This window comes from Parus major, chromosome 3, assembly GCF_001522545.3.
Source record: "Parus major isolate Abel chromosome 3, Parus_major1.1, whole genome shotgun sequence".
NCBI lineage: Eukaryota > Metazoa > Chordata > Aves > Passeriformes > Paridae > Parus > Parus major.
Genome location: NC_031770.1, coordinates 35,594,760 through 35,600,498, shown reverse-complemented (window position 1 = coordinate 35,600,498; position 5,739 = coordinate 35,594,760).

Genomic DNA, 5,739 nt, shown 5'->3' with positions numbered 1-5,739 from the left:
TTTGTTCTTTCCTTATTCTGGTTGTCTTCCTTGCAGTACCAGAGAAAATGCCCTTCGCTGTGCCAGTGCAAGCACAGCTATCAGTGCTGGAAAGCACATATACTTTCAGTATGAGAAATAGTGTTCCTCAGTGTGGCTGGAACCTCCAGAACTCTGCTACAGGGTATAGAGCTCATTATAGAACCCTAGTTAAAATTTAGTATATTTGAGGCTTACATTTAAATAATTTCATATGTCAAATGCAACGAAAGCTCTTCCAACCCTGTGGATGCAGGTCAGCCTTTACAGCTGGTTTATTCATTTGCTCTCTCCATCTGCATTTTTGTAGTGAGAGCAGTTTGGACGATGTAGCAAGTGACGTAATGCTTTTCCGAATTTAGAAAATATTTGATGATTAAAGCTAAGTACATGAACCATGAACTGCAGATATGCATCTGCCAGGAGAGGAAACAGAAATATTATGATTAAGTATATTCCCACAATTTTTCCATCAGTTGAAATTTAGGGAGAAATTAAGGTAGAGAAACACTGAATATATCCCGAGAAATTCTTCTGTACTGCAGCACAGTGCTTCAGCAGAAAGGAATAGGTGGAAGCCCTGAGAGACAGAGATAACATGCTACAGTATTTCTCAGAAGTTGAAAGTTTTGGATGGTGCTTTATTTCCTACAAAGACAATAAATATTAGGAAATAAAACATCCAGTTATTACATTATAAAATAGATATCAGGGATATCTGTTTGGGACTCAAAACATTTAAAATTATTTCTTTTGATTCTGATACTGCTTTTAGACAAGTTTCTAAGGAGCCTGGCATAAATGTTTTCAGTTATGGAAATCTTTTTCCTTCCAGTTGTCTAAACATAGTGGCAGTGAGCATGTTTCATAACATTATCTTTAACATACATTTTTTTTTCTAAGTGTGCACTGTATCTGTAGACAGCTAATGGGTTACCTAGAGCTTATCCTATGCTATAATATAGAATGCACTTTTAGTCCATTTAGATCACAACCTGTTTGGGATTTAAAGATTAGAGGACAGCCTTGGTTGTTGTGCAGAGACCATGAGATGGTCAAATTCTGGATCTTGAGAGGAAGGAGACAGGCAAAAGCAAACTCACAGCCCTAAACTTCAGAAGAGCAGACTAACTGGTCAGTGATACACTCAGAAGAAACCTGGGGGATACAATTTAGGAGAAAAGAGGGATATAGGAGAGATATTTTATTTTCAAGGACCCTCTCCTTCAAGCTCAAGAAAGGTGACTTTCCCCGAGAGAGAATCTTGAAGGACTTGTCATGGTTCTTATTGGGTCTAGATCCTCTGGATACGTGCTTGGCACAATAGACAACATTATTCTTCCCGTTCCTACTGATGGGCCCATTCCTGAGTGCCTTGTCCCACAACTCCCCACTAATCAGTCTGACTCCAGTTGATATTCCAACAGATAGCTCCAAGGACTGAATGATGGTGAATAGCTTCCACTATGGCTGGTTGTGGCTCTGAGAGGGGTCTGGGCCTTACTTTCATTAGGTGTAACTGAGCTGACAGTATATATGGAGAAATCTGGCAAAAGGTCAAGGAAAGGCACAGGCCCACTGGCCTTTCACAAGTGCATGAGTCCATCTTGTAGTGTAATGTGACAACATCTGGGAAATATCTGGGGACTGTGACCTTAAAGCACTTAGAGCTGAAAAGGATGCCACAAGGGATTGGTGAAAAATCTACTTGGCTAAGTGCTGACATATGGTATCTAACTTGGTGTGAATTTTACTTTTCCAATATGTGGATACAACTTTCTTCTTGAGTATTATTATTGTCCAGCACTTTGTCTGTTAAAACTGAAGCATTTTTTATTAGGGCAGTTAAGTGCCCTGGAAAAGTAATGGCAATTTCCTAAGTGAGCAAAAGGCTCAAAAGATTTTTCTTTGACTGATGGTTCCATCCTACACAGCTAACAGCAGATGGCCCAAGGCTCTTTCATTTGTACTGAACCAAAATCTAATTGTGTGTCAGATGGTTTTTGTGACTATGACTCACTGAAGATACAATTAAACTTCATCTCCAGATCAAAAGTATCACCCACAAAACTCTGCCAGAGGTTGTCAGGGTTCTTAAGTCAGATCCTGCCCTATCCACTGGCTCAGGAGGCCCATTTCATCTCAGCCCAGGGCCTTCAGTCCCTGCCCCACTGATATCTGATCTCCACCCCTGCCATGGCTCATGCTTCACCCTGACAGGAGGTTCTAACAGACGAAAGATTCCTAAATATGTGATTATCTTAAGAAGCAAAGGAAGCAGCACAGGCTAGAAGTCACCCACCCACAAACCTGAAATCCTAGTTTCTCTGAGCACAAGCTAGAAATACCTTAGGCAATGAGGAAGATATTGTTCAAGCTATTGCTTGAACAATGTGTAGAGTTGTACTACAAGGTACCCATGAAAAAAAATATTATCTCTGCTGTAAATATTCTGGGGAATTTATTTCTTTGTGGGAATACCCTGATATAAATCTGAAATTGTGATTTTATTGGAGCAATGTCAATTTATACTAGGAGACAACCAGTCCATTTATAACTGTTACAGGGGAGAAAATAACTTACAATATTCAAAAGTAAACAGAAAGCATTAGGTACTTCCTTGATTTTCTAGAACTTGTAAAATGCTTATTAGAGAGAAGCAGTTAGTGATAGATCCAGTCTTACGTTTGGAGTCAGGAAACCTCTTTAAAAACACATAAAATGAAAGTGTTATAGGAAACAGATGTATTGCCATATTTTGTATTCATAGGGAAAAAGCAAATAGATGCAAGCAGACCAGCTGGGTCACTAATTTATTTAATTTAAAACAACTGTCTATTTCTCTCCTTGGAATGAAGTCCAGTGTCTCTTGGCATCTTCTTGCATCATTCAAACTTTATTTGGTCTCACTATGCCAGATCCAGCATCTTCTCTGCTAGGCTTGCATCTGCCTTATTTACATTAGACACCCCAAAGAGCTGCTTCCAATTCTGGTCATGAGTGACATCCTCAAAAAGGCAGAGACCCTAACTGTCTCTTCTCTCACTAACTATAGCAAGAAAGAAAAAAAAATATTGAGCCAGTATCTTCGTGCTTTTCTGAAACCTGGCCTTAGTTTGTTCCTGTTGAGATTTTCCTACACAAATTTAGGTAACATCCTTCAGCTCTAACTAGCTTCCTCATAAACACCAAAAAATGCAAAAAGGAAAAATAACTAAAAAGTAAAATCATCCTTAAGCAAGGATGATTTTTAACTTGTTTATGACTGCCTTTGGATTTATTTTTTTAGATTTTCTTTCTTTTTCTGTCATGTTCACATAATGTACAGTTATTTATACCTATTTGGCAGCAAATCCAGATGGTGCTGTCCTGTACACACTTTGTACTGTTGTGGGTAAACATGTGAAATTAAATAGATAACTTCAGTACATTGAAATTTCAAGAGAATGAATTCAAGTTCAGGGTTTCTGCTAGCCTTGTCAAGCTGCTTTCCATCCTTCAGTTGAGATCTAGCTTGGAGACTTGTTTTGCTTCTCAGTGTCTGGTTTTTGTCCTTCCTAGAAACTGACAGATGCATGTGGGGTTGTGTACATCCCAGCATTTTACCTGGTCTCCACCTCCCACTGACACCCTCAGCCCAATACTGATCACCTCAGGCTGGCTGGGGAACAGAGACAGGAGTTCAAAGGTTCTTGAATTGGACTTTCAGGTATATATTTCTACTGTATTGTATATAGCTCAGCTTGCTATACAGTAAGATGAGCTATATGAACTGTCCTTAGCTGAGCTAAGGACTGTACAGATGTGAAACTTAGCAAATACTTATGCAGAAAGTAGACACATGCCTCTGCTTTCTTCTTCAGCACCTTTAGATTACATCCTTAGGCCTCCACTATAGATCTGCTGTTAGAAGTGATGAGAAAGTGCTTTCTGATATACTAGAAGGCTTTGTGAAGCATCTGTAGAACTTTCTGTGCAGTGGTACAGTTAGCACACTTTTCAAATGGACACAGAAAATTGATGCAATATCCAAGGCAACTTGGGGATATCTCTCTCTCACTGTATATATATATAGGCAGATATAGATTTATATCTATATGTATCCAATTGATGCAATGACCACAAAGCAACTTGCAGAGGGTTATCGGTTTTCAGGAAACTGACATGTAACTCCTTGTAAAGTCTCATTTTATTTCAGAACTTTATGGAGACGTCAGGAGGGCAGAACTTCTCACTTTTTTCAAACTGAGATTGTCAAATTTAGATTTTGATTTTGACAGATGAAATGCCAGATCAGATTACACAAAGCAGTATTTTACAGAAGACCATGTCAGAACAGAAGGTGGGCACCTTTCAACTTCACATCTTCTAGATCTTTACGTGTAAGACTGAGGATATCTGAACAATTCAGGGATCCAGCTTCTTAGGGAAGTAACAAGAAAGCTTTAAAGAAATAAATCTGTTTTGCCAGTGCAAAAGTCCTGTTCTTGACAGGCTCAAGAAAGGCTCTCCTCCACAACACAGTAACTTTCTTGCCTAGATAGAAATAGAGCAGTGACTATTATTTTAGTTCAGACCACCCACCCTCATCACAAGACTGAAGGATTTACAAATTTAGAAAAGCAATGACATAGAAAGGATAATACAGACCAAAAAATCCTGCAATAGTGGAACACTTTTCAGCAGCCTAAGCCAGGAAATAAAGTATAAAGCAGGACAAAGCAGAAATTACATGGCTGCAACAGCTGCTAATAGAATCTGGTTTTGCTTTCTAGAGAATACTCTCTTGGAAAGCCCTACAAGATAATGACTTCCCATTCAGCAAATGCTTTAATGTTCAAATCATGGTATCTGAAGCTGGTTTACACAGAAAATGCCTAATTCCCTATTTCACCCAAACTTCCCTTGCACTAATGAGTGACAGATTTTTCCAGTGAAAGCTTTGGTTTTTAAATTCTCCTTAGTTTCTAAATCCTCAGGTCCCATAAGAAATACGGCCAAGCAGAGCTTTGAACCTGCTTTCTAAAATAGAAAAACCACCACCAGTCAACACCATTCCTCTTGGATTATGAATACATTGGAAATTTGATACAGGCTTACACACAGAGAATATGAAGTTAAAGGCAATTAAACATTATCTTAAAAATAAACACAGATCTTGGGCATTCTACATCTCATTTCCTCACTTACAGGAATAATATGGGAGACTGTGCATTAATGAGACATGCACTACAATAATAGATGTGTTTAACAGGGGTAAAGATTGTGCTCCTAAAACATGCTGAAGGAACATTATTATTTGGCATTGATCCCCTAGAAATTTTAAGGATAAATATAATACGTACTAAATAATCCATGACTTGCATGTACTTATAGGAAGATAACAGATAAATAGTTATCTAATGAAGAACAGTCTACAAACTGTGTTGGGATTTTACCTAAAGACTTCAGTGAAAGCACCTGGAACTCTGCCACAAACTTCACTGGGCCCAAAGCATTGCTCTCCTATCTCCCATTACTTTAAATCAGTATATATATTCCAGAGGGTCCTATCCGCTTGGAGTTTGCCCTTAAAACCTCAGGAACTAAACTGGAGAAATCAGCTGAACAAAGTTAGAATTGATTTGATCCTTGGCTTCATATTTCTGCAGCTGGTCTGTTTCCTTAATGCAGGACACAAAACTGTGTTTTGGTGAGGCTGTGCAGTGAATCACAAAGACA